Raw genomic sequence first — 8,873 nt, forward strand, 5'->3', positions numbered from 1 at the left:
AGTCTGCATGGCGAGTATCCCTAGGCAAGATACTAACCCCAAATTGCCCTCCCATGTGAATGCAGGTTAGTTTGCACTTGTGTATAGAAGTGCTTGTGAATGAGCCATGTTGTATAGAGTGCTTTGAGTACTCCGGGAGAGTAGAAAAGCACTATATAAGAATCAGTGCATTTACCATTCACAGGTGAGACTGAGTCCTTTACAGCTCAGGAAAAGCAGACTTCGAGAAAGACTTTCATTTAAGGGCTCACATGATAATGAATTCATAGGAAATTCATATATTGTCATTTTTCATCTTGTGTAATTTCACTTTAGTGATCTTTTATGAGTTGATGTTGTAGCTCTACTCACCAGTCATAAATAGTGAGGAGGTAAAATTATTAACAAGATAATCGACCTCTGTTAGAGTAGCGTTCAAGTAGCTGCTCTGCTCTGTGTTGGTACAGGGCATTGACGATGATAACAGTGGGTGGATTATATCCTAAAAACGTAGTTACCGCACTTTTAGAATGACATCTACTGTGAAGAAATCTACTCCTCACTACTGTATCATCTGGACGTATCGTAGCGTACGTCCAGATGAACAGAATCAACTTATATTTGGACGACCTAAATCCATGACAGTCATTTTGGCAGTAATGCCATGACTGGAATATTAGCTTCTGTTTTTTGAATGCAAAAAAAGCATTTGAACTACAGACTGCATTTGTAGGTAAACAATACATTTTATATAGACTATATCGGTAATGTAACTTGCAATACAAAGTTATGGGAAGCTTAAACTTAGTTTCAGATTAATTAAATCTGAGACTAAGTTTCATTGTAAGCTTAAAGTTTCAGGTTGTCTAACTAAAAATATAGTATATAAAATTGATAACATTTAAAATATAGTGAAATAACACAAGCTCTAATAGTGGCAATATATTGTTTGTTGTGCAGCAGAACAGTGTCCAGTATGTTGGCTGATATATTTTTTGTTTTGAAAATAAAATTTGGATTTTAACTCCATTACAAGAAGTGTTGTTAATTATTTTTGAATTATATTTGCAGTGTTAATCTAGAAATATGAGAAAAAAACATCATGTGATCTAGTTGCATTTAATTTGTGTAAGAAAAAAATGTTTTCTTTTAATTTATTAGCACTTGGTGTTTAGTGGGTATACAATTGGTATTTCACACTGAGATTAATCGGGTTATTCTTATTACTGTGTACTTGCAATGACTAAGTTGTCCTAACTTAGTGATCTTACGTTGGACTAGACCTTACAGTGAAATGTGTGCTCCTCTCTCCTTTTGTATACATTTCTGTTTTTGTTTTTTAAATTGCTGCTGTCTTACAATGAATATTTTATTCCTGCAGTTGGTGTGAAGCATCCTCAATTTCGTTGTACATGTACAATGACAGTAAAGGTCTCACCAGGACTTGTACATGGGGAGTAAAGTCAAAACGGCAGCTTTGTTGCTGGAAAACTCTAATACAGACAACAAAACCAAAAACTCAAACAGCACAGAGAGGGTGTATGATGGTTAAGCCAGTACCGTGACAAAAGGGCAGTTCTGTTCTATTTACTGGGGACATTTCATTCTTGCATGTACCAACTTCCTGTTTGTCATTCACAGTAAAATAAAAACGCACAATTTAATTTCAGCACTTTTGTCATCACAGGTTCACACAGAAGCCTCTTCACCAAATGACCAAGGAATAAGCTCAACACAAACAAATTGGCCATATCGAGCTCAACAATGTTTAATGTCCTAACAGGTGATTCTTTGAGACCACAGATTTTCATTCATTCATTTTTCACAGTTTATTGTTGTGCTACGAGAAGTGATGAGTATACTTTTAATAATCCAGTAATTAATCACAGAGCTGGGAGATGAATTGAATTATGATTTAAATCACAATTCTGGCTTTTAACAACCAATTAAACAAGCTCATTGGGATAAAAACTCATTTGAATCATTCATCAGCTTGCGTTCCGTTAACTTTGAAGATCTCATTTGTTCATATTTTTTTTGCTTTGAATCAACATCTCCTCTTTCCTTTACAGGTATCTCTTTCACCTCTCCCTAAAAGCCAAAATTTGCTCTCAGTTTAGTTCAGGTTGAATAAGTGAACGTGCCTACAGAGCCGTCATGGTTCATTACTCAACCCTTTGGCCTGAGACATCGATCAGTGAAAACTGTGGGCCAATAAGGAGCGTCACATGCCTTCTGAAGGTGGGTGTCATGTTGAAAAGGAAGTGTATCCTGTTCAATGTCTATTTTAAAAATGTATTTATTTTAAATATATCTACATTTCAGAAAATCTCATCATTCGAAACTGAGTAAATCCAAAATGTTTCACTTAATCACTTTGTCAAAAGATTAAAATTTCTTGTATTTAATCTTCCAAAATTTGGTGCAGTTATATTCTTGTCTGGTAACAATAATAGACTCAGCTGGCTCTTTTCTTTTCTCTCCTTTAAAAAATGCTACATTGTCTTCTTCCACACATAAATCAATGTATGTTTTGAAATAAGTCAGATACAAAATATCACATTCTGCTTTATTAAACGGTATTCTGCCATGTTCAGATTTTTGAAAGGTTTAAAAATAGGTTACACGTTTAAATGAAACACGAAGTTGGTAAGAATGAATTTGTTCAACTCACAGACAATGAAATCAAACAGAAATCAGGGCATGAAATGTAAACATTTTTATTGACATTAACTTGAAGCGCTGAATTAGTTGTGTTTTCGGTTCAATTCAGTTCACTTCAATCTGTAAGGGAGTTTACAGTGTTATTATACTATATCTATATCTATCTATCTATCTATCTATCTATCTATCTATCTATCTATCTATATATATATATATATATATATATATATATATATATATATATATATATATATATATATATATATATATATATATATATATATATATATATATATATGCTAAAAAACAATAATTTTACAGTGTTTATTTATCGGATAAAGTAAGTTAAATTTCATCGTTATTATTGTCCGGCTGGAAGCAGCAGGGGTGTCAAAATTCAGAGGCCATATCCACCCGAGGCCTTCGCGGTCTAAGTGCGCCGGGTCCTCCGAAAGCCAGGTAGGCTGAAGTGAGCGACTGTGAAATTGGACGGTCAGAATTACGTCACGAGCTCTCTCGGTGGAGATCAACTCTGCCGTCTGCTGCTTGCTATCTAAAATATAACCGGACTTTGGCGCAAATTCTCGACCATCTCACACTTCTGTTTAATCGGTTTTCTGTTTGACGTTTATTCAGTTGTGTGAAATACTCAGGAATCCTCCAGAGGGCTTAATAAAGTTTTATTGACTCTAATCATCTCAGCCAAACCGATTTACTCACGAATAAATAAAACACTGAAAAAAGCCAGACAATAACATTTTTAAGTTATCCAAGTGACTTATCATGTTTAACCTGAGTAGCGAAAACCGCGGGGGTTTGCTGCTCTCGCCGGCTCAGATATTTAAGGTTTACACACCTACATTCTCGCCTGAAAATATGTTAAAAGTTTATTTTGCGACCCAGAAAGAATAATAAGAGTAATATTAACACTAAGTAGCTGCCGCCATTGTTGGAAACTGGAATTGGCTGGACCGTGCTTTGAATTCTGGGATATGGTTTTTCAACTTTGTTGTCCGGGTGGAAAATCGGGAGAAATTCGGGAGAATGGTGGCTCCGGGAGATTTTCGGAAGGGGCACTCCCGGAGAAATCGGGACGGTTGGCATGCATGCCTTAGACCCATGCAATTCATTTTTCCCTACTTTTACAAAAAAAAACCCAAAAACAAACAAACAAACGGTTCTGCGGCTCAGACAGCGTGTAGCGGTTGCTAGGCAACAGTTTCTCGTTTTTTCTTTGAGGGTGGGCGGGGTTAAACGCAGATCAAATGACATCACAACAAGGGATCAAAGGAGTAGTCACGTCACAGGCAACGTGTATCTATATATAGAAGGCAAGGCAATGTCTAGACACACACACCGCTTGGGTTCAAACGCAGTTACTTGCTTAATAACAAACCTAGAATAAATTTTCACGAAGCAAAGAGAAATTTAAACACAATGAAAAATATAAAAGCTAGGAGTAATCTGGATAATTGTACAACTGATGACACAGTAAGTGCTGTGAAATCACTTGTGCGCCAGTTGTTCGACAACATTACAGCGGGGCAGTGGGACGAGTTTCTGTTAGGTCGCGCAGACAAGGTCACCACACAACAGCTCTCTCAATTTGTGGCAAACATGGTGACCCTGTGCTCGCAGTCGACAGCTGCAAACCAGGGGTCTTCCCAGGCCACCCCTGCACTTGACGTCTCCTCTGCCACTGCTGGCAGAAAAATAGTCAAGCGAAGGAAGACTGCACGTGGCGGTGGGTTAAAGAAAAAACTCAAAAACCCGTGGATGCGCTGTAGGCGTCAGTCAAGTTCTGTCAGCTCCGCAGACGGAGTTGAAAGCGCCATAGAAAATCCAGTCAATGTAACATCTTGTGACGTTCCTATGGATTACACCGTACAGTCAGTCATTGACGGTGTGATTTTTCAGGCCGAAAAAGCAGCACATCTCTCTGCTGAAAATTACAAGAAAGAAATGTTTGATAAACTCTGGCCTGAGCTGGAGTCTAAAGATGTAGAAATCGCAGAAAATGTGGAAACTGTCATTTTCTCTGACATCTGTAAGGAGCTGGCTATTCCAGAGCATGCGGTTTTCTCCACCATGGTTTTAGACGAAAAACACCAAGAAACGATCATTTCTACATTCAAAAAACACCTGGTTCCATCTTCTGAATATACATCTAGTTCTGTAAAAGCTCCAACCCCACAGAAATCCCCTGTTAAACATGAAAGCGTGCCGGCTGAAAACAACTCTGAGGATCAAATATGGCTGAGCAAACTTATTCAAACTGTGTTTTCAGAGTTTGCTAAAATATCAGTGTCCCCCTCTTCCGATTCTCTGCATGAACGTTTGTTGGAGGAGGTCTGGGCTGAAATCCAGAACATTAAAGTGCCTTTAGGCCCAGAAGTGCTGGAAAAGGTTGCCAAGGACATTTTCAGTGATCTAAATGAAAAATTAACTGCTTTAGATGAATCACTGAGTGACACCACAGTTTTTTGTGTGTTCAAACAACACCTATTGGCATTAACAGACACGTGTGAAGTTGAATCACGTGAGAAAGAAGAAAAATACAGACTTTCTGTGGAACTCTGTAATGGGGACGTGATTAGGTGTGCTTTTGATAAGGCAGGCATTTTCATGCCCCCAGACATGATTGAAGCCATCCAAAACAGATTTACCACTGTAGTCTGGAAAGAACTCAAAGAAGAATGTGTTAAAGTTCCATTGGAGAACTTTAAAAACCTCAGCAAGCTGGTTTACAAATCTCTTTGCAAAAAGTATAAAACGCCTGAGAACGTTCTCCTGTTCATGCAGTTACAGTACCCAATAGTTGAGGAAACAATCGTGGACGTGTTCAAAAACCAAATAGCAAAATTATCTAAGAAACCGGGTTCCATCCGCCAATTTTTAGCATCTGCACGCAATTTTTTTTGCCGGAGCAAAAGACACAATAAGGTTTCTGTAATGTAGGGAAATCAACTGAAAACATTTCTTAAAAACTAATTGGAGCCATTTTTAAAATCATAATGGCTCTTTAATTAATTGGATCATTTATGAAACTCCGCGGACCGGTCGCGACAGATGGCCGTCCCCTCACTGAGCCTGGTTCTGTCGGAGGTTTCTTTCTCTTAAAAGAAAGTTTTTCCTCCCCACTGTCGCCGAGTGCTTGCTCAGAGGGGTGTGTCTGCTGGGGTTTTCTTTTTAACACTGGAAGGTACCAAACCTTACAGTAATACATTGTAAGGTTTCCTTACAGTGTATTACTGTAAGGAAACCTTACAGTGTGAAAAGACCATCATTTACTTTCCCTTACAGATTGAAGTGAACTGAATTGAACCGAAAACACAACTAATTCAGCGCTTCAAGTTAATGTCAATAAAAATGTTTACATTTCATGCCCTGATTTCTGTTTGATTTCATTGTCTGTGAGTTGAACAAATTCATTCTTACCAACTTCGTGTTTCATTTAAACGTGTAACCTATTTTTAAACCTTTCAAAAATCTGAACATGGCAGAATACCGTTTAATAAAGCAGAATGTGATATTTTGTATCTGACTTATTTCAAAACATACATTGATTTATGTGTGGAAGAAGACAATGTAGCATTTTTTAAAGGAGAGAAAAGAAAAGGCAAATTCCTTTTTTCTTTTGAGATTATTGAACCATTTGACAAATTTGTTATAAAATGTATTCTTAATTTTTATAGTATTTGCTACATCTGGAATTTTGCTTAAAATGTATTGTGCAATTTATTTAGATTTTTCAAGGGAAAAAGTCACACTGATTACATACACTAGATGTCGATACACCATATATATCTATATATCTATATATATATAGATATAGATATAGATATAGATATAGTATAATAACACTGTAAACTCCAAATATGTCCAGATAAGATGTTAAGTAAAGTTAAGTAAAGCATGCTACACTGCAGATGTCTTTTAAGAATGTGATGATAAAAAATAATCACTAGATGGCGCAATCAGCCCACTGAAAATATAACACACAAACCCTGTATTGGAGAATGGTAGGTACCTTAGGTTTACATTGCGGCTTCAGTATCTGTATTTTTGTGTTCAGACATCAGTAATCTCATCCACTGCCTTCCACGCAGGGCCCCTTATTCCTAATGATACGAAGGGGCCACAGAGGAGACTGTTTAGCTTTTGATCCTCATATAGTTAAGGTGGCACACAAACATAAAAAATTATATATAATTGGGGTGGGCGGGGTTAAACGCAGATCAAATGACATCACAACCAGGGATCAAAGGAGTAGTCACGTCACAGGCAACGTGTATCTATATATAGAAGGCAAGGCAATGTCTAGACACACACACCGCTTGGGTTCAAACGCAGTTACTTGCTTAATAACAAACCTAGAATAAATTTTCACGAAGCAAAGAGAAATTTAAACACAATGAAAAATATAAAAGCTAGGAGTAATCTGGATAATTGTACAACTGATGACACAGTAAGTGCTGTGAAATCACTTGTGCGCCAGTTGTTCGACAACATTACAGCGGGGCAGTGGGACGAGTTTCTGTTAGGTCGCGCAGACAAGGTCACCACACAACAGCTCTCTCAATTTGTGGCAAACATGGTGACCCTGTGCTCGCAGTCGACAGCTGCAAACCAGGGGTCTTCCCAGGCCACCCCTGCACTTGACGTCTCCTCTGCCACTGCTGGCAGAAAAATAGTCAAGCGAAGGAAGACTGCACGTGGCGGTGGGTTAAAGAAAAAACTCAAAAACCCGTGGATGCGCTGTAGGCGTCAGTCAAGTTCTGTCAGCTCCGCAGACGGAGTTGAAAGCGCCATAGAAAATCCAGTCAATGTAACATCTTGTGACGTTCCTATGGATTACACCGTACAGTCAGTCATTGACGGTGTGATTTTTCAGGCCGAAAAAGCAGCACATCTCTCTGCTGAAAATTACAAGAAAGAAATGTTTGACAAACTCTGGCCTGAGCTGGAGTCTAAAGATGTAGAAATCGCAGAAAATGTGGAAACTGTCATTTTCTCTGACATCTGTAAGGAGCTGGCTATTCCAGAGCATGCGGTTTTCTCCACCATGGTTTTAGACGAAAAACACCAAGAAACGATCATTTCTACATTCAAAAAACACCTGGTTCCATCTTCTGAATATACATCTAGTTCTGTAAAAGCTCCAACCCCACAGAAATCCCCTGTTAAACATGAAAGCGTGCCGGCTGAAAACAACTCTGAGGATCAAATATGGCTGAGCAAACTTATTCAAACTGTGTTTTCAGAGTTTGCTAAAATATCAGTGTCCCCCTCTTCCGATTCTCTGCATGAACGTTTGTTGGAGAAGGTCTGGGCTGAAATCCAGAACATTAAAGTGCCTTTAGGCCCAGAAGTGCTGGAAAAGGTTGCCAAGGACATTTTCAGTGATCTAAATGAAAAATTAACTGCTTTAGATGAATCACTGAGTGACACCACAGTTTTTTGTGTGTTCAAACAACACCTATTGGCATTAACAGACACGTGTGAAGTTGAATCACGTGAAAAAGAAGAAAAATACAGACTTTCTGTGGAACTCTGTAATGGGGACGTGATTAGGTGTGCTTTTGATAAGGCAGGCATTTTCATGCCCCCAGACATGATTGAAGCCATCCAAAACAGATTTACCACTGTAGTCTGGAAAGAACTCAAAGAAGAATGTGTTAAAGTTCCATTGGAGAACTTTAAAAACCTCAGCAAGCTGGTTTACAAATCTCTTTGCAAAAAGTATAAAACGCCTGAGAACGTTCTCCTGTTCATGCAGTTACAGTACCCAATAGTTGAGGAAACAATCGTGGACGTGTTCAAAAACCAAATAGCAAAATTATCTAAGAAACCGGGTTCCATCCGCCAATTTTTAGCATCTGCACGCAATTTTTTTTGCCGGAGCAAAAGACACAATAAGGTTTCTGTAATGTAGGGAAATCAACTGAAAACATTTCTTAAAAACTAATTGGAGCCATTTTTAAAATCATAATGGCTCTTTAATTAATTGGATCATTTATGAAACTCCGCGGACCGGTCGCGACAGATGGCCGTCCCCTCACTGAGCCTGGTTCTGTCGGAGGTTTCTTTCTCTTAAAAGAAAGTTTTTCCTCCCCACTGTCGCCGAGTGCTTGCTCAGAGGGGTGTGTCTGCTGGGGTTTTCTTTTTAACACTGGAAGGTACCAAACCTTACAGTAATACATTGTAAGGTTTCCTTACAGTGTATTACT

The sequence above is a fragment of the Copadichromis virginalis genome, linkage group LG9 (assembly GCF_057382275.1).
Source record: "Copadichromis virginalis isolate Kocher_CV1m ecotype Utaka linkage group LG9, C_Virginalis_male_GT1.1, whole genome shotgun sequence".
NCBI classification, from domain to species: domain Eukaryota; kingdom Metazoa; phylum Chordata; class Actinopteri; order Cichliformes; family Cichlidae; genus Copadichromis; species Copadichromis virginalis.